Raw genomic sequence first — 27,146 nt, 5'->3', positions numbered from 1 at the left:
GCCATTTGGCCATCATAGTAAAAGTTTCTCCCCAGCATAAGATAGTGCTCTGTTGAGCTATGATGTCTGGCACACCAGGTCAGGAGAAAGAAAGAAGACACATGGGGCCAGACTGGGCAGAATTGCTTACATCCTGGAAAAAAGGAGCACCCAGCAGCCCTCTTCTGTGTGCCTGGATTTCAGCTTTTACAGACATAGGCATAAAAACACACAGGATATAGAGACTCGGTAAGAAAACTTATTACATAATGATGCGTTTGGAATAATCTTCTAAAATCATGGATTCACACCTTTGTAACTGAGAACCACTTAGCTCTGTGTTTTGGAAACCCAAGCAAGGGATTTAAACAGCAGTAGTGCATAGCCGTTAGCTAGAAGAAACAAGTAGTTTCATAAATGATATTTTCTCCAGTGTGAATTTGCCTAGACATATTATCCCAGTTATAGCTCCTAATGCTGCTTTTGAAAATATTAGAAGGTCACATCAAAGGTGGGACATCTTAAGTAAATAAGTTAGTGTGCCCCAGTGGCGCAGTGGTAGGAATGCCGTGTTGCAACACCGGAGGCCTGGGTTCGAATCCCCTGTGGCGCAAGTAGTAGAAGTGCCGCTCTGCTACACAGGAGGCTCAAATCCCGGGGGTTGGACTCAATGATCTCTAAGGTCCCTCCCAACCTGCATGAGACTATGATACTATGATGATGATGATGATGAAGTTCTAGTTTTTCAGTTCTCCTCTGCCACTACTTGGAAGTGATAGCTTTTTCAAGTCAGCAGAAATAAGGTATGATAAAGCTGTTGTCTCTTGGAATTGCCTTCATGGAAGATTGAACATACTGTACAAAGCTGATTAAAATACAAAAATTCAGGAGGAAAGCTGCTCTATGTCTAAAAGAACATGTGGTTTTGCAAGTGTGCTTTTTCTTTAATCTTAGCTAGAATGTGTTTGATGGAACAAATTCTGAAAGTCAGATAAAAGCCAGATCAATTTGCTTTTGTTTTCTGGCTAATAGTTCTCTGGGGTAGTCACTGGATGTATACATGCAGCTCGTTATTCCTGAATGTGCATATTGTGAATAAAAGCCTTGGAATTGCAGTTTTTGAACTTTCTGAGTGACAGGTATATGTATTTTATCCATTGCTGGCAGAAGACAAAAATCTGACAAATTTGCCTGCAATTTGCAGAGGATGTAGTCTGTAAAAAGGTCCTTCGACATTCATATTTAAAGGTATTTGAAGTTGTCTGTAAATTTAGGGTACTGGTAGGAGGACATGTGGGAGGAATGTCATTCTGGATATGAAAAGCTTAACCAAAGTCCTTGGACTCCCTTAGTGCTGTGAAATAGAAATGTTTAGAATGTCAGGCTGCTTTTTAAGTATTCATTAATGAGACATTTTGCTAAATGCTTTTCTTTTAATGAAAGAAGAAATTCAGATCTGCATAACGAACTCCATCACTTAATTGCTCTTCCTCCTTTTCCCACCTGTCCTCCTGAGAAATCAGTGAGTTAGTAAACAGAATGCAACCTGGAACATTATGAAATTTCCCCACCCTTCAGATTAAGAATTCTCAGTCTGGGCTGAGACATCATCTTCACAGACACCTTAGCAAAGAATTGAAAGCAAATAAATGTAACAAGGAGAGTAGAAAATTCTGTGAATGGGGAATTGCTATGTAACTATGTAACTATTGCCTATACAGCAAGAATCTCTTAACGTACTTTCAAATCTATAGTGCATCTGTAATAAATACTGAAAATGAAACAATTTGTTTTTATCTATTTCACAACAGCACAAGTAATTTCATATACAGCCTCTGAGACTTTGTAGTAAAAGAGGATCCTTTCTGGAATATAATCCTTCCCGTTACCTGTACCTGCAGTAATGTTTTGAGAGAACCTTGCAAGAGATTAAGCTGTTTTCACTTTTTCTAAGACACAGAAAAGAGGAGATTGGAATATACCATGCCACCATGTTATTTTCCATCTGGGGAAACGCTGAAGCCCTGTGCCCAACCTGTATGAGATGCAGCTGTCTCACATCAGGACACGGTGAATCACTGAGCCCATGTAGAACAACAAGACTCCCACTGAACTCAGCAGGTAGGCAAAACAGCACTGATCATATCTGCTGCTGGGAGATACTGAGGCTCCAGTTTCTGTAGAAATACAGCAGAAACTGCAGACCTGAAGACTATGAAAGATAACTGCTGACACATCACACCCTACAGCTGGACAGTACTGGGAAGACGTGTGGAGTGAGGCAGGTTTTCCTGGGGCCTCATTTGCATTGCCCTGCAATCCAGCAGGCTCTGCCAACCCTAGGGATGCCCTCAAGTAGCTCAAGGCAGCAAGATGCTGTGATGAAGTCATGCCAGATGTCTGCATTATCTTTGTCCAGCTGCAAGGGAGTCACACCAGCTGATGCCAGTTTTTCACAGCTGGTAGGAATGTGTTACACCTAGTAGAGTAACCACACACAGATTGTTGTGGAAGCATTACTTATCATGAACAACCCTTTCAAAGACCAAAGCAGATTTTGGATCCTAAGGCCCTGTAGTTATTTCTACCTTATACCTGTGCTGTTTCTGCAGCACCACAACAAAAATATGACTTGTAATACGTGGATTTCAGCAGGATTCAGTGCACTATATTAAACACTATACAGTTTCACTGTAGCGTGCAACAGTACTAATGCACTACTTGTTCAATTACGTTCACTTTAGAAGCCACTATATCCCCAATGGTCAAAGGGATTAATAGGATCTATCCTACTTGTTAAGCCCAAGGCACTTAGGTACAAAAAAAAATCTCTTGAGCAAGTTTGTATGTTGTATGTTCTCTCAAACTGAAACATTTTTCATTTCAAATCAACTAAGACAGTATTTCACTCCTTGTCATAAATATAATGACATTCTGAGGATTACCCTGGCAGAGTAAATAATTGGATAGGGTTTTTTTTATTTACTTTGAGCAGTAAGAGTTTGAAAGACTCAAGAGCCAAACACCCATAGCAAAACAGACACAATGAGTAAGCACTTCTTTTTATCCACAGCATGTAATATTTAAAAATCAATGTTTGGCAGGATATTAAAAATTATCTCTTTCTCCAAATGTGTGTGTGGCAGTAATGGGAAAGTGGTCTTTCACATTTATCCCATAAGCATTGATTTTTCATAGTAACCAATGGAACTACCTTTAGCAGAGTATGCAAATCACTCCCCCAGCTCTGGAAACACAGCAAATCATATGATATTTCTTAGTGATGTGTATGCAAATGTATGTACATACATATGTCCGTGTGACTGCTAATAAGTGCACATGTGGATATATACGTGAATACATATATCGCTAACGTTTTAGCTGTGTAACTTTTACTTTCTCAGGACATCTTAATTCCTATCTGTTAAATTAACAAAGCTCTTATGGGTAATATCTATGCATTTAGTTCAGAATTTTCAAGGTCCTCTTCTATGACTGGTTACTCTGCATAGAGCATAGAACACCCTCTGAGTTATCTTTTGATTACCCCATTTGTAAAAATCTTAAAGTCTATTTTTGGGGGGGCATTTCAGTATGTGTTTTACAGGGCTAGCTTTTTTTGTATGGGCTGTACCCCACATCAAACAATATACCATTCACATCATTGCACCTTGCTGCCATTATTACGTTCTACAGTCATGTGTAGTTACCCTGTTACAGTGTTTTTCCACTGCTGTGTTCCATTCCAAGAATTCAGGAAAAGTTTGAGATAACTTGTCCTAGAAGGATACCTCAGCCACTTCTCTGCACAAGGCAAACATAGACAGGTATATGCCAGGATCTCTCAGTGCTCCCAGCAGCAGGAAGTCTCAGCCCTTTCAGTCTCTGGATGAGCCCTATATCCTCAATCATTTTGTTTACCTTTGTATATGGCCTTTTTAATTCTACCGTGTCTTTCTGGAGATGCAGAGGCTAGAATTGCACACATCACAGAAGGAGATTCACTAACATTTTACACCATAGCAAAATGTGGATACCTATCTTGTTCTCAATACCCTTTCCGCTGATATCCAATATTTTGTTAGCTATTTTAGTTACTGCAACACATAGAGACGATGATTGCTGAGAACCATCAGTGATAATTCCAAGATCTCTTTCCTGAACTGTAACCACAATAAGGAGCACTACTTCTCTATCTGTCCATTTTAATGAGGGCAACAAAGTCTGAAAGACACTGAGGGAGGGAAAAAACAGGTTTGTCTGAATGCATAGCACTTTCTGCCTACTAGCACGAATCTGTCTCTGTTGGAGCCTTCTAATGGGTAAGCAGGACTCCCAACAGCCCAGCTCTACTGGGCACTGCTAGAGAAACACTCCCGTGAGCAGATCACAGTCTGCAGCACTATCTCCAGCCTCTCCCCCTCTTACTTGAAGTTTATTTACAGCTGCCCCCGTGAAACTGCATTACTGAGAAAGCAAAGCTCTTCTTCAAGTTGCCTCAGTGCTATCTCAATTCACTGGTGGCAACACAGCCTGTCCCTATGTTTTATTATTCTCGAAGCTGCAGTTCAGCATCTCATGATAATTATACAGCAAATCTTCTAAAAGTCTTGCATATGGCAACTGTGTTATTAGCTTTCCATTACTGCCAAGGAAAGTATCTTAATTTAGCAACTGTCTGTTACTGAGAGTGTTACTTGACAGCAGAGCTGACATAAATATTTATTGAACTCTCAGGGGGAAAAAAAAAAAATCTACCAAGTAGGATAGAGCACTCATTCATAGTGGAAAATTAACAATTATTTCACTAACCTGCTTCTCCTATTGATGGCATTCCAGTTAGTATGTGCGCAGGAAATGAGCATGTGTAATAACTGCCACCAATGCCACAGGGTGAAACCACAGCTAACAAAAATAACACTGGATTCAAAAGTCTGTCATTTCATTACAGGGCTTCTTATCTAATTGCTTTGGAAATGGCCAGATTACAAGGTGCAGGGAACTTCAGCTTTCCACTTTTAGTAATCACTATATTTGCTACTCGTGTTACCTAGTCTTTTCTAAGTTTCAAACTTGTACTGATAGAAGACAGAACAAACACCAAATCAAGACATCTTTAAAGAAGTGCTGAGTGAGCTAGCATTCAAAGAGCCAATATTATAGGAATCTGTACAGTGAGAAAAAATAAGTGAACGTAGATGGACTTTTCCCAGGGTCAAAGAAAAGCATACACTAAGTCCTGCACTGTGCTTCAGGGTAACATCCACCAGAAGTTACATTTCCACTTTATCCTGGCAGGCATTTAATTTAGTAATATTCTAAAAGAGCATCTTCCTCAGTTGTTTTGGTTCTCATCACTGTAGGCTTCCATAGCAGAATACCTGTATACAGAGTTCAACAGAGTAAATCCTTCCCAACATAAGGAGGTCACGGTGTCTTATGAACTGAGGCCAGCAGAACCCACTCCCTACAGAGTTGAATAGCTTTCAGAATATCAGCCAACACAATATCACTGAGATCCACAGACATTAACTTTTTCTATATACAATATATCGGATCTGAAATATTACATACTGGAGCAACCCAACAGAAGTGAAGCTACACCTGCACAGTGCCTGAGTACATATCTAAGGCTAAAAATGTAATCCTCAAAAGCCTTGAATGAGTCCTTAGATAAATGACGGTTTTTTTTAATTCAAAATTTAGCATTATTTGTACATGAACACAGAACTGCTATTACCTTTAATAAACCTCTGCTCATGTCACAGACAATGCCTGAAGAGCCTCTGTTCTAAGAGACCCTGCCTGAGAATGGGTTTTGGATAAAAGCTCCCATATGGTCTCTGCTATTCTATGATTCTGTGATATCAAAGCCAAAGAAGGATCCTTAAGTTATCATCCCTATAAAGTAAATCTCTAAACTTCATTCAGTAGATTTTCCCAGACTGGGCTTCATAGCCACTGCTGACAATACTACAGGGAAAACAGAAGCGTAGAAGGAGGATGCTGACTCAGTTTTAATGAGTAGTTCCATGGTTTAATGGAGGACTTCTATAAGATAAGACAGATTTGATCCTTCTTTGGCTAAAGGTTCATAATATCCTCTTTCAACAGAGCCACATCAGTAAAACAAAAGAATATATTTCCTGCCCTTACCTGTGGCACAGAGCTGATCTCCAGAAAGACAACGGTCAATGTGACGTCTGTTTCTGGTTCCCATTCCTAGCCTACCCTACATGTTATGCCTGAGCAGTCATAGTTCACAGCAGTGGAGTCTGGAAATCTTTATTTCTAAAACAAAACTTATCCAAACAAAATTTGGATAAAAATTTGGATACAAACAAAGGCAAGGCCTCTGTTTTCTGAAGACAGGCTCGGAAAATTTTAGACATGAATCTATATCTACACTTTTTGTAGCCTTGTGTGATTTGGTACCCAATAGGATTTCAAGCCCATTCCTACAGCTGCTCCATCCCACCTTCTGTTGCATATCATGACTTTTGAGACTGTCTTAATTAGCCTGACACCTTACAGTGAGCAGATGTACCTCATCTGTGGAGCTGTGTGTTCTAAAATGACACTTATTCCTGCTGTGGATCCAGAAAAAAATTTCAGGGCTGTTAAGTACCAATCTTCAATATGTTGAGGATGAAATACTAAAAAACTTCATTATTTCTTTATATCTTTTATAAAAATAAATAATTAATATAAATAAATAAGGATTTAAATTATTTATCAGCTGCAGCAGTTTCAAAATGCTCAGAATCACATTGGGAAAACAGAAATATACTCTAGGTTATTATTGATGCTTAGATTTAAGCATGATAATGGGGACACACATCTCCCAAAACTACAGTGGCAGTATTTTCTTCAACAACATGAGCTCAATTTATTTATAACTTTAAAATGTGTATGATTTACTCTGCAAGCCACAGCCATTATAAAGCACTTAAGGAATTTTCATCCAGTTATTCCATCAGATCACTCGTTTGGATAAACACGCCTAACACTATAATTTTGAAGACACTGAACTGTTCTGAGTATGGAACTGACTGCCCTCAGACTATTCACTTTTAATGCTTTTTAAGGGCTGTATAATATTATAGTCAAATTACGATTTCCAAAACACACACAGACCTTTAGAGCTGTCCCCATTTTCTCTCCCACTGACACTGTATTCTCCATGTGAGCTCATTTGCTTGTAGTTGACTATAACACTAAAGACTTTTCAAAGTCTTACTGTAAAAAGAATAAGTTCATAAGTCACAATCCACTGCAAGAGTTGTGACTTCTGGATTGTTTAGTAGAGCTGGATCGAGCTGAGATGTAAAAAGATACACAACAATACAGCTCTATCTGAACCCTATGTCCATAGATAACTCAGGGAAAAAGCTGTGGTCTCCTATGTTCTCTCCATGCTGCATTACACATCTATAACAACAGGTCAAATGCTTAGGTGCTTGTGACAGATGTATTTATTAAGGCAACAAATGTCCTTTAAATAACAGGAACATTTCAATACAGGTAGTAAGGCCTTTCTGTGCTAGTGAACACAGAAAGCAGTGATGTTCCACAGGAAGACTGCGGCAGTTTCACAGCAGTAGGCAGCTCAGCTCGCCCACATTGCTCTCACTCTGCCTCCTCAAAAGGTCAAGGGGGGAGAAAGCACAATGTAAAAAGCCCTTGGGTTGAGGCAAGCCAGGGAGATCCTCACCAATTACTGTCATGGACAAAATAGCAAAAGGGAGCTTAATGTGATTTACTACAAACCAGTAACAGACTTACATAGCAAGAAACTAAAAGCAAACAAAAACCATCCATCCCCACCTACCTACTTCCTCTACCCAGTAGCACATGGGAACAAGGAATGAGGGTTTGGGGCTGCCCACAACACCTGTTTTTTCCCTATGCTCTGCAAGGGGTCCCTTCCACACAACACCATCCTTCCTGAGCTGATCTCCATGAGCTTCCCACAGGCTGCAGCTCTCCAAGCACTGCTCCAACACAGCTCCATACCACGGGCTCAATTCAGGCACTGCTCCAGCACTGGCCCCACAGGTGGCAGCTCCCCCAGCCCTCCTGCTCTCAGCAGGCAGCTCCCCACAATCTGCAGCTGTGGCCTGGGTCTGTTCCTGCATGGGCTCTTTATGGGCTGCAGCTCCTTGAGGCCTCATCCACTGCTGTTCTGTGGGCTCCCCCATGGATGCACATGGAGATCTGCTCCCTGTGGTGCCCATGGGCTGCATGGGGACAGTCTGCTCCTCCATGGGCCTCTCCTGGGCTACAGGGAACTTCTGCTCTGCACCTGGAGTATCTTGTGTCTGCCTTCTACATGGACATTGGTGCCTGTAGGGCTGCTTCTCTCTGTTTCTCACTCCTCTCTCCCAGCTGCTGGAAACTCTGGGTTTTATCAGACATGGGGCATCCTCTGGTTCCTGCAGCCCCTTCACTACAAAAACATTGCCATGTGAACTCAATACAGTGACACCCCTCTAACCTCAGTGAACCACTGGGATAAATACATACACACATACATGTATACTTACACTGTAAAGTAGAGAGCAATAAGATTCAGAGCTTAAACTCTGAGATTGCTGAATGATGTATGGCTCTTTCACAGACAGGGAGCAGGCAGGCAAAACAGAAGTTGATGACATTAGAAGAAGTATGTAGGACTTTGGACTTATGCTCATCATTTTCATTTAAAGATGGATTTGATTGTCCTCAAGGAGCCCTCAAGGAGCTTGGAAATAGGCTGAACTTCATACTCAGAGCACATCTGTAAATGAAAGGCTGGCTAAATTAGAAGACTGTGTTAGAGGCAAGGCAGAAAAAAAGTTCACACATAGGCTTTGTGAAACAGAGGTGAAAAGAAAAGGTGCTATTATTTCTGCAGATATTTCAGTATGTGTCTTTTTACCATGGAGAGAAACATTTTGCAAAGCCAGCTTGTACATACATTTTTGATTTGTTCTTTTACTAAGTAGAAGCTGAAGTTACTTGTTTCAGCACCACAAGCTATTTTTTTTCAGAATTTGTCTTCAAGGTCTGATATATAAAGAGAAAAGATTAAAATATCAGTAATTTGCAAGCGCCATGCGAGTTTAATTCCTGCTCTCAAATACTTCAGCTTACTGCATTCTGAAGTAAAGAGTAAGAGTATTGATTTTATCAGCCTTCTGTTGAGGAACATATTTTTCTCTCTCCATTCACTACAATATACATAGACTACCTGAATAAAATAAAGAAAAAACTCTCTCTCTCTCTCTCTCTCTCTCTCAATATGCAATCTGAAGCCAAGGTACAGAGCCTTGATTTCTCTGAAAAAGGAATAGTCTCAAGATATTCCTATTCCTAACGCACACCAAATACAATTGCTTCATAAATTATACAAATCTAATTCCTTCTTAAAGCCAATGGGATGCTCTTCATTGTGTCAAATGGAAACTGAAGCAAATCTAGTGAGACTGCTACATCCCTTGATTGACCCCACTAGGACTAAAATTTCCTTTAAAATACCGTGAGGTTTTTTGAGATATTTCTTTCAATGCATCTCACAGGTAACAAAACTACATTCTCAGGAACTTTCCAAAATACAATGATAACAATGCAACTCTTGAATTTAAAAAACAAGGAGATTGTTGAGATATACACCATTCCCATTCTGATGTATTGTCATGAATTCTAGCCACATAAATTGCATAAAAGAACTCTTAATGAATTTTCAACTTTCAGAGGGGCTGTTCTGAAAAAAAAAGCGAATAGACTGTGAATTTAAGTACTGAAATGTAGAAATGCACTATATCACTTGATATCCTACATGTATCAAAATGAGAAAATGAAGTAGAGTGCATAGACCACCAGGGGAATGACTGTAAGCAGTTTATGCAATCAGTGCTTTGTAAGCATGAAAACAGATACGTCTAAAATCATAAGTAATTCCAGGATATTTTGAACAGTTTTCTACTTATTCTCCATTAATTCCTGTGAAATTTTGTCAACTATTTATATTCATACTTCCTGCAGTTTGAATAGAGAGAGTGAAAACTGCTGGGATTAGTCCGCTGATTGTATAAGGAGACAAAATAGTGTGGGATGAGTACCTGTTCTCTGAATTGTTCCTCTGTAACTCCTATAGCAAAAGACTGTTTTCATTGGATAAGGGGATTGTATCAATTTTTCTTATGCAACACAGTTTGGGATATTTTACTATGCAGTAAATGCATACCAATTTTTGTTTCAGCCATGTTCATTAACATTGTCTGTCCTTTGTGTCTAAATTACAAAGGTACTATTGTTCTGAAATGCCATCAGAACTCTAAGTGAAACATTTGACATCACTGGCTTCCAATATTTTACACGGTTACTGACCACAAGACTTGGAGCTACCACGGAAAAATGTTTAAAAGCTTCAATCTGCAGTCCAAATAAAACTATGCAGTTCTGTACGATTACCCCAACCATATCTAAACTTTTCCAGACAATTTCAGCTGCAAATCAAGCAGTGAAACAAAAGTGGAACTGGAATTACAGTTTACATGTAATTCCATTCCTCTAGAGAGCTACACTTAGCAAAAAAGATCAAAATTTAGATTGGTTTTGGATCTTCTCTGATTTTGAAGGATTTGTTATTTTGTATATCAAGTTGTCCACAGTTGCATAATAATTTTCCTAAGTATTATGTTTCTATCATCTTCTTGATGCCAAAAAGAAATGGGAGCAAATTGAAAGTGATGAAATCCAATCTACTGGGAAGAAAAAGATAATACTTCTGAAACCTTAAAGAAAATTAGTTCCAGTTTCTTCCTACAACTTGAAAGAAAAACATCTAGTTTTAAATATATATATATTCCTTTTGGGGAGCTTTTTTAATATAACTGAAAAATTATATTTTCAACAAACTTCACAAAATGTTAATGTATTCTCTACCTGAAGTCACCACTATATAAAACTCCTGAACTGACGTATGACTTTGACCAGAAAAAACACAGTTCTAAGGCAACCCTGAGCTATGGTACTGGTTGGGAGCCCAGCTCCTGGCTTTAGGTGATAACACACATTTTCAAGTGAGTGTCTGCAAAAATGACAGATTGTGCAAGGTGTTTTTTCCACATTTTGTCACTCAACATTCACAGGACCACAGTCTTCGTTCTATAGGAAGGAAAATTTAGAAGAGCCCTGTCATATTCACCTAGAATGAGTTTTATCAGTTGAGTGGACAGTCAAACTGCAGGACAGCACAGAGGGGTAGTGGTTTTAAATGGAAGGCCTTGAGTTTGGGTTTTTGGGTGCTGGTAGAAACAGAAAGAGGAAGAGAACACTTGGAAAAGACATTTAAAGATCAGGCCAACTGCCTTACCTCTTCAGGGCTAACAATAAAGTTCAAGCATATTAATGAGGTATTCAAATTGAGTATTTAGGAGAATCTTCTATTGCTATCCTCTAAACCAATGCCAGTGGGATGCTCTTTGTTGATATTATTGGGAGGAAAGTCTGCATCCTAGTATGGGCAATTTTCATCATACCTTACTGATTTTATAGCTATATTATTGTGACCAAGCACTGAAGTCTAGTAATTGCTTTCAGTGTGAGCATGTTTCAGACATTTACTGCCCATCTGATCTGTTATATTCATAAAGCTGATGCCTGTCACTTAAAATTGTTCCCAAGTCTATCCTTTATTCTCCTGCATGTTTTGATCAGTACCACAGGGCTCTTCAGTATCATGTTACTGGATAGAACACTTAGAAATTATTTCTTTTTTCTGTTAGAATGTAATACAAACTCATACCCAAGAAGCATCATACTTTTCAGAAAATTATCAATATCAAAAGTACAAAGAATTCCTAGACATTCCAAGAAGTGTAGCAGCTTCATCTGATTTCCCAGTAAGCTGATCCCACTGAATATGCTTACTAATGTTAACAAGAACTGAGTGCTCAAAATGTACACACGTAATCAGTGTCAAATTTTGTAAACCTGTCTTTCTGAAGACAGATCACAGAATTTCATGAAGCTTAGCAGTTTAGACATTCTTGGACAAAACGGGAGTAATTTGGATAACTGAGGTTGGTAGTCTTCTGTTAGCTGCTCTCTCCATTTCTACGAAAGGTCTTTAAACCTGAGATCTTTAAGCAATTCATTATGAAGCTTCATTACATGTGTGTCATACCTGTTCTTTTTCAAAGAACCTTTAATTCATTCTTTTATTTTTATTTATTTACTTATTTATTTTCCTGATTTATTTTAGGACTTCAGGAAAGGCATAGAATACACCCCACATTTTCTCAAGTTCAGGTTCCACAAAATGTCCTTCTCTAAATCTCTAAAGGGCATATATTTCTGCACAGTTAGAAAGCCTATTTGAGCCATTTCTAGCTATACAGATATCTGTGTAAAATACAGGTATGGTCTCTCTGTTCTGTTATTTGGTGCATCTAAAGGACAAGAAACAGGAACTGGGGAGATGACCTGTTCTCCCTCAGTCCTTCTCTTTGGTTTCCCTCTGGTTTCTGACAGCCTGTGGCAAACCTCTTTACCAATTTGTCTTAAAGGAAGTTAAGTGAAGAAATACATGTTTATTAGATTTCATGATAACATATATTCTAAAACTGCTGCTATAGAAAATGAAGGGTCTATTAAAATTCTGTGTTGAGAATAAGACTAAAAACACTCTAAAATAATATAGAGATATAGAGCGACCAATTGAAATTTCCCCAAAAAGAATGGTACTTAGTACCAAAAGATGGTACTTAGTGGAGTCTATCAGCACCTTATTATCGATATTATGCTGGTCAGGAAATGACCAAAGACCTTTCTTTCTAAATAGAAAAAACACACAGAAAGGTGAGAGGGCAGATCAATATGAAAAATAATTTATTCCCTTCAGATTATTCTTACAGTTTTAATACATACATAAGACACTCCTAAAGTAATGCCTCCTTATTTATTTTCATGGAAGCCTCAACAAAGAGCATAATAACTCTATTTGATAGTGCAAATTCTCATCTATAAAGCACTATTTTTCAACATAGCCACTGTCAGTTGTTATGCGTTTTTGCCAACAATTAACAAGAACCTGCATGCTGCACTTATAAAAATCAGCGTGACCAGAACATGGCTGGTCCTTCATGTTCCTGTTGCCATTGCTGAAATGCACCACTCACTATCTCACTGTGCTCGCATCCACTGTTTGGTCTCCATAAATGTTTCTGTCAATAAACACCAATCTTTTCCACATGGAATAATTAAATGACACATCTTTGCTTCATACACACTTCCATGTTATACACCATTTTGTCAGAGTGCATCTCTGTTGTCATCTGTTGCATGGCAACAAGATGTAGCGGAATATTGGTTGGAAGGCTCAATTTCTACTGCCATACCACTAATATCCACCTCTGACATTGTGGGCCAGTATAACAAAGTAAGTGACATTACTTTTGGAGCAGTGCTTGCAGGTATCCGCTGTCACTATATCTACCCTTTCTCTGGGAAAATGTTGTCAAAGACCTCAGTAGGAAAGATATCAAGGATGATGATTTGAGTAGGATGGTTTTCTGGGGTTTTCCTTTCACCACATCTTTTCAGAGGTTGTTAAAAACAAAATTACTGATCACACACATTCAGAGAGTCTGAATGAGCATGAATATGCGTGTAATAATTGCTTTCAGGCTCAAAGACATCCATTAATTGATCACCCGTGGAGCAGGAAAAGTTTCAATACTAATCTTGAATCTCCTATTTTTATGCCCAGTGACTGGATTTCAGAGGTGTGTCCAGCCAATTCTTTGTAGGCTAGAGCTAGCCTATGGGACAGCTGTCTCTTATCTATTGTCATGTTTACATCTGACAAGTCTGGCACGTTGGGTGAGGAGGAATTTCCCTACCAACAAAGCACAAGCCAAATTACCTAGCCATCACTCAAAACCTGTTTTCTGAGCCCACAAGACAATGACGTGCCCTCTTGGAGGAGGCTGCTGTAGTCACAGTATTCCAGAATTATGTTTTCTTTTGGCATATCTAAGTCCTAAAATTCATATCCAGCCACTGATAAGGTCCAACCCCTTTAATTTAATACCTATAGGGAATCAGGTTAATTTCAGTCAATACTACTGTAGTGAACTCTGACTGAAATATACAGATTTTACAGAGAAACATTATACAGAGCGTGGTATCCAAACCTCTACAATAAATTCTTATTATCAATTACCGAGTTCTCCTTGACAACAACAAGGGAGGGAAAGAAGAAAGTTTCAATCTACTTTTTATCATTTTTAGCTTGTTCATTCTGTATGTGTTAAATATCACAATGCAATCCATTTCGCCAGACTCAGGTAGCAATTATGCTTTTTACTTTTCTAGACAATAATGGAAAACTGTCTAATTTAGCCACTGTCAGATATTAAAAATGATTCCTGACCTCAGAACTGGCACAATATAAATGTTTACTGAGTTTGCCTGAAACAATCTGCCTTACTTTAGGATCTGATGTTAACTCCTGCTTTGTAGGGAATGTACTCTTTGGCGTCGGCTTTCCATTGTAATAATGTGACATTCTGAACTCAGGAAAAAATTGCACAGCACGTAAACAAGCTTTTCTTCCCCCTTTCAGTCCTACTAAGAGAATATCAAAGGGCAACTGCTATGCATTCAGTCATAATCACTGAGTATAGAACCCATAAAAGCTAAAAACAGGAGACCTCCGTTCTTATATAAATGTGACCAGGGCAAATTCTATTCCCAAAATATCAGGGAAAACACTGGCACAGTTATTAAGGGAAAGGTAACTTACTGAGCCTGCCTCATCAATGCACAGCACATTGCATATTGGGGAATTTTGAAAGCCAGTCCTAACAATGTGTGTATGCAATTTGAGGGTTTACCTTTATATTCATATTATTCTTTTACCTTAGTGCAACACTGACAGATGCTTTAATACAAACTACTGAGAAATGAAAAACCTCTTTTTGTCCAAGCCATCTGAACGAGTGAAGAAATAATGTGTAACCACATTCACTTTTTACTTTAAATAACAAACAAGTCTAACAGCCCATGAATATCACCTTTCCTGGAACAGAAGTCATGATTTCTAAATAGGAGAGGTGAGGCAACATGTGAAAACTTAATACTTAAAATGTCTGAGTAACATGCCACGTTCTCAGTATTTTTCTGTTACTATTTAATTGATGGCATTCCAGTAAGCACCTACAGTGTACAGGCACATTTACAGTTGTAAAATAGTAAGTTTTGAAGGAGAAATTGTGTCTCAGTGGGTACTATCATATCACTACTGAAAACACATCCTTAGGCATAAAGCACAGGGGAAAACGTATTTGATCTTCTTTTCTAAATCATCAAATTATCACCAAAATTTGCACTGCTAAGGAGGAATGCTCAAGGAAGTCCGGAACAAGATTGTTGCAGGTCTGAACTGAGGTGCCTTGAGAGATGAGACTCTACTTGTGCTGCTAAAATAATTGCTACATAGGCTTTTGGGCAATTGCACTTCACAAATTTGGGATAGAGTGTCATCAGGGTTGCTTCTGGAAAGGAGAGCTGACAGCCAACCTTGCAATACATCCAAGACCATCCATGGGGTTACTGCAGGACTCTGCAGGAAGACAGAAAGCTGAGTTCTCTGGCCTCTCACCCTCTACAATATTTCACTGCAGCCAGACCTTTGCCCAGTATAGCAAAGAGGCAGACACAACTTCCAAACCTCAAAGAAGCGATTACCCAAGAGCACCAGTGGAGTTCCTCAAGGAACCTTAAATGAGTGGCTTGTGGAAAACAGACTAGGAAATCAACACGTATGCACAATAAGGAGCCCTACTAGCTACAATTCCATAGGACAGATGCTGAAGATATGAACGTGTATTTAAAAGCTGCATTTGTTCTTCATTTAGCTCGTTCATGAAATACATGAAAATTACCTTGAAAAATAATAGCTATAATAATAAATAGTCACTGTCAAGTAGCACTAGCTGCTCTGTTCTTGCAAATGGTATCATTAGAATTTCACTTTTGTAGAGATAAACTAATGCATTTCTTGTGGAGTCATTTGCTCCTTCTAAATTCTTTGCTAGCAGTTGGTATTTCATGTTATCAGAAAGCCTTGGAAACCCTTGTCATAGCAAAGATCCCACCACAGAAAATCTCCATAGCAAAACCATATAAATAAAGCTGTGACCAATTTACTCCACTGGCTCATAGAGGTAATTCAAGTATTTTTATTTATTAATATCATATCCTACTTTAATATCATATCCTACTTATCTACTTGCATTCCTTCTTTGTTCAGCAAAAAGCATTTTAAAATGAGTTCTGTTTTCATTTTAGAGTACCTGAGCTTGCTTTGAACTGAAATTACTCTCATGGTCCTCCAGCCTTCAGTAAGAGAAGTGCTAGCAAGTGCCCATGATGTTTCAGGACTTAAAAGCCACAGGAGTGTGACATGACCTAACTGATGAAGTGAATTATGCTGACTCAAAGCATTCTAAATTATTAATGTCCTTACCAAGTTCAGCTTGCTGACCTCTTCTATACACTGGTGAGCTCACCTGTCGAAAGGCCAAGAGCTCAAAGGTTTGACATTTTCTTCCTTCTAACAAAATAAATAGTACCTCTCTTACGCAAAAAGCCAAATGAACACACAAAAATACGGATGCATACATACTTCTTATTAAGCATTTTCTGAAAGATGTCTACGTCCCTTCTACATTACAATTCTGTCTGCCATGAAACTTGTAAGCTTCTTTTTTTTTTTTTTTTTTTACTAGGGCATCTCTTCAAGTGAAGAAAACGCATCAACACTACCAATCACAAACTTTTTTGCAAGGAGACCACATGCACAAATTTGAAGAAATAAGTTTTCGTACCTTTTAAGATATCCCACTCATGGAGTTCTGAGCCCATGCAGCACCATGAGGTGTTGAGCAGAACTTAACCGTGTCAAGTTCTGTTGTGACTTCACAACTGGTAACTTCTTGGAGCAGAACCTGTTCTTACTGCAGCTGTACTAAGCACGTCCCTTTTGGCACTGACAAAATGCACCAGAAGGCAGTATTCTTTTTACCAGATCCTCTGGGACATAAAAAAATGGCTCCACCTCTCTTTAATCCAATACTTATAGTATACATATATATACATATATATATATACTAATTCCTGCTTTTAGCATCCTGAGATAGACTCTCCCCTAAAACTTCAGCCTATGCTCTTGCTTATTTCCATTGGATGAGAATAATAATTTGTGAAGAGTTTGAGCTAAGCCTCTCTCCATTTCCTTGCAATTCTTAGTTTTTCTTTTCTTCCTAGATTAAATAAGTTACTAATTAAACCCTCTATTTAACTTAACCAAAAAATTTCTCAGCTCTCCACTTCACTTCTTTTAATAACTCATCATATGGAATAGTAGATCACTTCTGGTAATTCTAAAAGACTGCAGGAGGTGTAATCTTTATATTAGACTGTTCATTTGGCTATCAAGGGCAACATAATTGACTTTCATTTCAATATCAAGGGTGACATAAGTAATTTTCTTATTGACAAGGATAAAAAATGTTCATCTATTGTAAGAATCAGACTGAAGAAAGCAGGCATTAGTTTGGATGATGGATTCATCTGAATATTGATATAGTATGGAATAAAATTATTAGGCAAAGTACATTCGTGAAAGGTGTGTCTCTGCTTGGTAACAATAATCTAACCATAATCTAACCCAGAAAACTTGGGCTAGCCTTTACATATTCTTTTGCACAGCTTCCCTGTTTATGTGTTTAATTCTTACAGCAACAATGCCACAAGTCAAAGCAGAATTGGAAGCATTACTTTCCTGAGATTGCCCTAGGAGAAAGTTGCATTGTGTTCCTGGAATGACATGAAATGAAATTCACCACATAGAAAACTTACTATGTTCAGGATCACACAAGGAGGTGGGTTGTTATCCCTTAAAACTCAAAGAGAGCTCTAAAGTTGTGTTGAGGGACCATTGGTCTCTCAACAATAGCAGCATTTGACCAGAAATGTTTTCTCCTCTGGTGAGTAGAAAGAGTAGTTTTATAGTCAAAACTATTTCAGTGTATTTCACTATATCATAAAATACTATTTTAATCAAAATCACAGCTTTCTTCAAAAGGCATTGATTTTTCTCAAAATAGGGTCATATTTTTAATAGAATGACTTACTTGGAAAGAATTTCAACATTGCCCATAGAGATGAAGTCCCTGGCTTTAAGTGTTCTCACATATAGCAGCCAAGCCCTCATCTTTAAACTCCAGAGACAGCCTGCTTTGCTTCCCCTCATTTTCAACAAGTCATTTTTCTTTCTAGTCTTCACTGTGCACTACACAGGCCTCAGTGAAATATGCAAAGTGACTATCTTCTGATGAGCCATGATTCTATTTTCAGTGCTGCAGTTATCATTGAAGTCTGTCAAAACCAAATTGCAACACTTTGCAAAACAAGTACGGGAATACAAGCACAATCCTCAGCTGCATATGTTATGTTGGCACAGCTTCTAATCCAGAAGGTATAGACTGGCTGTAAATTTCAAAATGGAGCAGTAACTTCTGAAGCACATTTACTATAGCACACTCCTTACCAAAACCTTTAATATTCAGCTCTGTGTATTTCTTAATATGTTTTGTGGTTGATTTGTGGGTGTGACTGAATGAAACACACTGCCTGATGGCCTGGATGACCACAGTTGAATACTGGTTGACTTGCCATTGGATACACAAAAAATCTTTCCAAGCATCTTGCCACTTGGTTACGCATTACATTCATGCCAACAGATTCATAAGACTGTAAAATAGCTTTTAACCAAAGACAAACCTGCTAGGAAGGGCAGAGTAACAGAGGTCGGTTTCCAGCCAGCTTTGAATGCTTTGCTGGTTACAGTGTTTTATGGCAAAAATCAATCCCGAAATTCTCTCTACTGCATTCTGACTCCAGTTCTCTGCAGCTGAGGGCTTCATTACAGATAGGCTTTTTATCACTAGTCATTTTAGACAACTTTGCTTTCCTTGAAAAAGCAAAAGTATGCATAATGAAGACTGATTATATTCATTTTAGGCATCCCATGACCTTTTTCATTCTTAGAAGTCTATTTGTAATAACCATAAAGACAGTGATAGAAAAGATGAGCTACTGCATCTGAAATGCATTTGTTTTCACCACCAAGCCACTTTGTTTTCAGTGCCTTTTGACACAGGTTCTGCTATTTCTCCCTTAAAACAGTGTTGCAGACTGATAGTACCAGCTGGCCACCTTTTGTCCCCCCTGCTGACTCTGGTGTGACAGATGGTACAAACAGCCCGGCATATAGTTCTTGGATCAATATAAGGGACAAAATACCTGCCAGATTGCTGATGACTGAAATGCTACATATTCTGGAGCCAATGGACAGCTTAGCAACAATGGCCCTAGCCTAAAGGGAAAATAACCAAGATTAATTTTTTTTTTCCAAGGGTTGTTCCAGGATAACTATTATACTGTTTACAGTTTGGGAGAGGGGGAACTCTGAAAATCAGCTAGAATTTTGTCTCAGTAACACAGAATTACAGTAAGATTACATTTCAGTAATTTCTGTTTTATTGCAGCTGGATGCCTTCTCATTACTTCTCAGCTCCACTTCAAGATCTTAGCTATGCTTTGAGATTTACCAACAGTTCCAAAACCGTTTTGTGCAGAAGATTTCCACTCCAAATGTGGCCTGGAATATGTTTATTTTCCTCTGAGAGTTTAAACAGAAGACTTAATTTCTTCCTCTTCTAAGTGCAAGAAGACTCCAAAAAAAGTAGATGCTTGGGGGATGTTGGCTTTGGTTGGGTTTTGTGGACATTCAGCAGTACAGCTGGCAGTGCCAAAGTTGGCAGACACAACCCGCTCCCTTCTTGACAGCTATCCAGATGCCTGGCCACAGATTTGTAACTCCATCTTCAAAGTTTGCACATGGCTGGCACAAATAGATAACAGGTGAAAAGCAGTCCCAAACTGAGGCTTTTGTGTAGGACTGATTATTGTGTGAGATTCTAGAAAAAAATAGAAGCATGCTTAATGAGGCATTTTCAGTTGAAAAGAGGAAATGAAATGGCACAAGGTTGTTGGAGGCACAGGAATAGGAGAGGGAACCAAGAGCTATCAGCAACTGAGCACAAGCTGTGAAAAAGCATGGTGCATGTTCTCATCCAGCCTGTCCGCGTGTTCCTGAGCACTGCCAGTAAAGCTCAGTTCTGCTTGAGTTCAAAGGCAGCTGAAAGCGCCTGGCAATTCATGGCATCATACTTCCAGAAAACCCTCCTGATATTTCATAAGGCAATTAAATACGTTCCCTTCTGTGGAAGGAAGGAAAATTACTCCTAAATCCTGAAAAGAATGCTGTTCACTGGTTTAAATCGGTACACATAAGAATCAGTTAATTATTGAAATAGAAGGCTACTTTCCACAACCTTCTCCTTTACATAATGAAGCATTTGAGAAGATCACTGTTTCGTATGAAAACCCCATAATAAATCAGAACCTCACTCCTGGTGCTGTGTTATCCTCATCCCTCCTGGTCTGAGACAGAAGCTTACGGGCAGCTAACGATTCAGACAGCATGTGCTCCAAGCCTCAGTGTCTCTATGTAGTCAATAAAAGTGGTTAGATACTTGACTTAAAAGAACATTTTGAGTTTGAAATGCCACCCCTTTCCTTTATCCTAAGAGGAAAACAAGATCTGGGTACTAGGAGACATGAATTTCTTGTATTGCTCTCCAATGTTGATTTTATAGCAAACAATCCAAGCACAGCCCCTGGGATCAAACCAGTTACTGCTATGGTGCTTTCAAAGCCTTCCTGTCTGATTGCCGTGACTGGAGTCAAGCACAGCAAATGGTGTGTGCAGAACCACTGCTGTTGGCTCCAAGAGGCAAACAAATAGTAGCTGGAGAGAATGAGGCACAGATTTTAGCAGTCAGTAAGAGGGAGCACATAAAAAAGTAGGTAAAGCAATGGAGAGATGTGTGCAAAAAAAAAGATAAAGAAAGAATGGTAAGGTAAAGGCAAAGAAAGAGAAATGCACAGATGACAACAAAAGTAAGAAGAAAAAAAGCAGGAAAGCAGAAGGAGAAGATTTAGAAAGACAGGAGGTTTTTTTTGTTTGGTTGGTTGTTTTTTTTATGAAACAGATTATAAGCTGGTTTCTGTGTATTTCAGTGTACAGAAAACAAAATTTCTTATGAACTTAAATCCCGCTTTCTCAAAGATTTTTCTGTTGTATAGCTGTCTTGAAAAAAGTGTCACCTCCATAAGGATGACTGATACTTAAAATCAATTCTTATAGTTTTTGCTGGCAGTGTGTTTTACAATATGCACTGATTTCCTTCCAGTCCAAATTCCTGGAATTTGTGATTTGAATAGAATCTCAACATTAAGTCTGAATGAAAATGATACAATGTCTGATCTCATTATTACGTTAAGAAATTTAAAGTCTTTCAGGCTGAATGTTATTAAAAAGAGTAGCTGATTTATTTTCTTCTTTTAAATATCATATTTTTATTTTTGCCATAAGTGAGGGGTTAACTTGTCTATTCTGAATGTCACGGAGTGACTTCGATTAGAAAGGACTTCAAGGGTCTCCAAGTTCCATCTTGAAAGACCACACAACCCCAGCTCAGAAGGTAGAGCCCAGTTGCTGAACAACATATATTCTTATGTAGCATGAGGATTTAGTTTTTTCATGCAGTGTGCATGGTCCCGGCACCTCTTAGAATTATCAACCTCACTTTCACATGCAGTTAAGTAAATTGGTAAGTGTTTATAGATTCTTATAGTCATGTGCAAGCTCATCGAGTTCCTGTCTGAATAACGTGTATTCATACTAGTTCAGACCATGCTACAGACAAATAAATCCTGTTTTCCAATGTGGTAGATCCAAAAATAGGATCATCCAGCTTAAGTTACACAGATTTTCCATCTTGTAGCAGAGATAGTGAGTTCATGTCCACCCGGAAGGCAACAAGTTCAGAATTGCATTTGCTCACAGTACTCAGTGTAAACATACTTAGTCACCATGAAAATGCAAGAGCTACTATGAGAACAGTTTGCTTAAAACCAAAAATATTATTTGAATGGGTTGTGAGCTTTCTTTTGCAAAACATCTTGGGATACAACCAAGATATCCAAGTGTTTCTTCATTAATTAATTAAATAAAAATTCACTCAAATCTCCCTGTAACACATGTACAGTGCAGTGGAAGAAGTACTTTATTTCTGTTAATAAATACTGGTTTCAAGTCCAATGTTCTTATTTTAGCTTGAAATCTTTTCTGTTCTTACCCAAATGGATCAGCTGGCTTAATTAAAGATGCTGCTGTGTTTGTATCCTTGCTAATTACAAGTAACATGACATTGTTATTATAAATACATTGTTATTATAAATATTATGCTACCTTATGCTTCTCAGATACAAGGAATTTGCAATGAAGTCATACACATCAGTACGAGAAGACAGCTCTTTAAAGCACAACAATTCTGTGGTGAGAGGTACTTATGTCTCTTCACTCTCCCCTTAAAGTAACACACTGTGTACATTCTTAATCTTTCTGCTTCTCTTGCTAGTTAACAGTGACCTGCTGTCTCTGTGCATAAAGATTAAAACTTAAGTTAAAACATTATTCAGGGACTTCAATTACCCACGATGGATTTTCTGCCCCTGGTCCTGACCCACTCCCCCAGCAAAATATACTTACAGTGGAAAAAACATCAAGCTGGGACAGAGCTGCCCATTTGGTCCCTAATATCATCTGGGAACATAATGACTCAATTCATCCTGCCCTCAGATTAATGGAGCAAGCTCAAGTATTATAAGAAGCACTCTAATTCCCTCTGATGTTTTCATTATGAATTCCTTTGTGGCAGAACTCATTTGCAATAATGCATATGTAATTTTGGAACCAAAAGGAAATCCTGTAGCCTTCAGGACATTATTAACCTGCAGTAATGCTGAGGCACACATAAAACTCAAATAAGCTACTATGAGCAACCTCTCAAAACATGTTAAGGATAAAATTGGTAAGTTAAATTGCATCTTTCTATTTGGAAGTTAAAATGGCTGAATTAGTAACAGTTAAAAACCTATAATATTAGTGGCAAGCTGTCTGATCAGATAGTTTCCAAGAATTCAGAGATATGCATTAGAATAGTCAAAAAAAACTTCTAAAAGCTTATTATCTACAGATGCTTGGAAGTTAATTGCTTCTAACGCTATCCTCTCTTTACTTTGCGTGGTCCATTGCATGTTTCCTTATTTTTCAGTGTTTATGGGCCATACATAGGATACCTGATTCTTCTGTGCCAACCCAAGAGATTGTATTTTTTGAGCTATTTTGTCCAGAAACACGTGGCTATATTTTTATGCCAATGTAACACCTGCTGTTGCAAGAGGTCCCAGGCTATTGTCATCAGCAATTCTGGGGATTACATGAAGTAGACAATGACAGATTTCAGAAAGGATCTTCTTGCTTTCAGGTGGTGGCATAGCTCTCGGATTGAATTCTACCTGCTCCATGCCATTAATAATTTTTCTGCCTTTTTCCCTAAGTCATTTCTTTTCCATACCAAGAAGGCCCAGCTTGCACAGCAAGAGAGAGTCAACAGATTTGACTGTGCTTGTTACCCTTATCTGAACCTGCACTGGCTCTAATACCTCCTTTCTTAGTACACATTATTCACTATAAAGACAAACATGAAAGTGTCCAGTGGAATAATTCATCTTAGTACAGCTGGAAACAGAACATCAATCTCAAACTGAAAATGGAATAATTTCATGGGAGAAAAGTGTGAAACTACCTGTCCTTCACCAATTACTCTTTATTCCTGACAAAACTCAGCTTCCAAGCATGAATTATACACAGTTTTACACTTCTTCTTCTAACACTGGTTGTATAACTACAAAAACTACTTTTACTAATAGTAAATATTTAATCTCTTTGGGAATGTCTTTAAGTTGTTGTCTACAAGAGGAATATGTAGCAGTTCCCAGTTAGTTTTGGCCATGTTATGTGACAAAGTATTTCTAAATACTGATTTTAATTTTTAGATCAGTCATCACCACTGACGGATTGTTTATTTCTGTATTGTTGCATGTAATGTGTATGAATATGTTTATGCAGGTAGCAGTTAAAAGTATGTACAATATTCCAAAGCAGGAAATAATTAGAATTGGATCTTTCCTAGAAAAGAGCCTGATTTTGGCACCAATAATTATTTGGAAAAAAGCCTTCACATTAGAATTAACTATTCTTGCTCATTTCATTGGTTGTCATTTATGTTATTTGTAACTTCTGTAATATATAGCAGAAGTAGTTACTCTTGTTCTGTGTGGGTATGTCTTAAAGCCCACTCTTACTAAAACATGATACAAAGATGACGTAGTACAGTTCTAGTTAGGAAAAAAAAAATAAAATAAAAATAATAATAAAAAAAAGTGTTCTTGTCCACTTAAAACTACATTTTTCTCAAAAAAAAAAAAAAAAAAAAAAAAAGTTTAATTTTGTTACCCCCATGAAATGGAAACTTTCCCAATCTCCCTTTGAACTGAAAGCTCTCCTGATTCTCAGCTGCTGAATACGCTGTGAGCATCCTCAGTAACCACAGTCCAGGGCCTGGACTGGCAATCTCCTTTTAAGCTCTGGTATGTCATCCATTCTCGCTTTATAGCCAGTGATAGTAAATTGGAAGACCAAGTCAAGCAATGCAGATCTACCCTGCAAACAACTTCTAACCTGACTGGACCTGCCTCAAGCATCAGGTCTGTCTGAGTCCATTGTGAGGCTACTATGCCTGAAAATCCACCTGTGGGACGCAACAGTAAAATAATGGTTCCTGTAGACACAATCCACCTGTACCCATATGAGCAAGTGAAGCAGTGACACTGAGTGTCCTGAGAACCCAAGTATTCGTACTGATGAACAGCTAGGGATCATCCATAACATGTTTTTAACTCTAACTGGAACTTCCCCAAATAATTCCAGGGAAGATGTGACATCTTGTACATGGAAAAAACTGCTCACCAACAGGCAGCTCCTGAGTGCTAACATCAAGGGAAAAATTAAACGCTCTTTAGGTAAATTGCATAAGCAGTTTGCCTTAGAGCGAGAAAAGACTCCTGAGTCTGTTTAACTTACTGCACAGTCACAGCACACAAACCAAGCTGGATCCTCAGACCCTGTCCTAGATTTATTGAGGGGTCACTGAATCCATGACATTTCCAGATAAATATTTCAAGCTAATGCTCTTGTTTCCCAATGAAAGCAGAGTTTGTCAGACATCCAAGCCATAGCTAGAGTCAGATCAGTCACTATGACTTGGAAAAATTTATTCTTACTTTCGAATGTGGAAACTGAAATTTATCTTAATTCTGATCAAAGGGATCATTAGCAGTGATTTACTTCAGTCTCTTGAGTTCACTCAGTTCTTGATCCTGTCTGAAAAAGCCAGTAAAAGTGTCAGTCAGCAGTTAACCGTCCACTAGAGTTGGAAATAAATTCCCAAATTACCTAGGATTGAAAATTATCATTCTAATAAGCAAAGGCAATTGAGCCTAGCTAAGCTGAAACTGATACCTATGACCAGTCTTCATTGTTTTACTTCATTCCTTTCATTTTGAGTATCAGTATTAAACATCTTCATTTTAACTCTCTTTTTAACACACTCAAATTTGAGTCCAATTTTGACCAAAACACTACATCACATTGATGTCTACTTATTACAATGTTTATTCAAGTTTAGTTCTATATCAATTAGTTCAGTCTTCAGAGATGCTGGAGCCAAGACTAAAGACAGCTTTTTAAAGGTCAGTGCACAGCACTCTGAGGATTATTTATACAGAATATTCACCACTAATTAATTGCCTCAGTGCATGTACTTTTAGTAAATAATCCATTTTATACTGCTTTGAAAAAGGCATGATTGACATGAATATGTCTCTTGATATATTAATCTGCATTGTATGAATTCAGGAAGTCATATTTACTGGCAATAAAACAGCTGTATTATGGATAGGAAAAATATACTAAATAGAAAGCTTTTGTCCACATGTGAAAATTTTTTCTCCTCCAGAAGTCTCAATCTTGACATCATAGAAACCATGCAGTCCCTTCTGGATACAGCTAGCAGCATTAAAGGCATGACTCTTGCCTTCTAAAGGCAGAACTACTTTCATCCAATACTTTAGGTTTGGCCTTATTTTTGATGTATCAATGTCTTTGATCTCCAGATCATTATAGAGTATTTATTTATGAAAAAGTAAAAGGCTTTCATTTTGGAGGAGTAATATGTGATTATTTGTCACTGGCCTCTAATCCCACAGAATAGAGCTCTGGAGGGGATTTCAATGTGTTGTTTTTGCATTGCAGTCTAGGAGGGCATTTTAAACACAAGAAAAATCTCCAGATTTCTAGTTGTTTTATGCCAGAAAACCCACTCCAGAATTTTCTTCAGTATGCGAGCACAATCAGGATCATAAATGCTTGCTGATATTAATAAGATTGCTATATTGAAGTTTAAGGCTACACATCAAATAAAAATCAAGACAGAAGAACATAGGAGATGATAGAGGGAATGTTATGGATAACATTGGCCAGGGACTGGTAGCCTTTGTAGAAAAGAACAGAACTTGGAGTCATTAGAATGACAGTAGATTGCATTGATGCATAATTGCCTGGGTAGTTCCACCTTCAAATGGGCATTTTAGCTGTTCTAACTTCGCGCACTAGGAAAAAAGTATAACTTCAAATTCCCAGATCAATGGAAAATGCAGTTGCCATGTGATGATCATTTTGCACCAGATTTAGACAGACTAGGATTAGAGATACCATTCCCCATTCAGTCTCCTGCCCTGTTATACAAAATCATCTTCCTACGATTGTAGATCTGCTCATGCTGAAGGTGGTCTGGCTGCAACTACAACCAGAGGAACCAGATTCCTGTAACATAGAGTCAAAGTGATCTCCTATCTGTAAGACAGACACCTGCAATCCAGCTATATGGTACAGGACATTAGATCAAGAATTAACCACTGTTCAATGGCAGGACTGACAACACTCTTGGGCACAGAACAGGTCTGCACTGTGCTGCACATAGAGCATAAGCCATACTCTCACTCAGTGTTCTGACCCATGA

At 38.3% G+C, this 27,146-nt stretch overlaps 2 long non-coding RNA genes across 2 annotated transcripts in view; one reads left to right on the top strand and one right to left on the bottom strand.

The window, feature by feature from the left end:
* Window positions 1-16,976, bottom strand: part of LOC107308997 (uncharacterized) — a 49,124-nt gene extending 32,148 nt beyond the window's left edge. Inside the window, exon 1 of the long non-coding RNA XR_001553038.3 lies at window positions 16,860-16,976. This is a non-coding gene — a long non-coding RNA (uncharacterized LOC107308997). The remainder of the gene's footprint in view (window positions 1-16,859) is intronic.
* A 13-nt stretch (window positions 16,977-16,989) lies between these two features.
* LOC116653023 (uncharacterized) lies at window positions 16,990-20,764 on the top strand. The gene is made up of 3 exons (XR_004306392.2): window positions 16,990-17,659; window positions 17,773-17,915; window positions 19,584-20,764. It is a non-coding gene; the product is annotated as an uncharacterized LOC116653023 (long non-coding RNA).
* The last annotated feature ends 6,382 nt before the right edge of the window (window positions 20,765-27,146 follow it).

Source organism: Coturnix japonica, chromosome 2, assembly GCF_054131305.1.
Source record: "Coturnix japonica strain WE chromosome 2, WE-NBRP24, whole genome shotgun sequence".
Taxonomy (NCBI): domain Eukaryota; kingdom Metazoa; phylum Chordata; class Aves; order Galliformes; family Phasianidae; genus Coturnix; species Coturnix japonica.
Note: the sequence above shows the minus strand (reverse complement) of the source record. Positions and strands in the feature narration are given on the sequence as shown.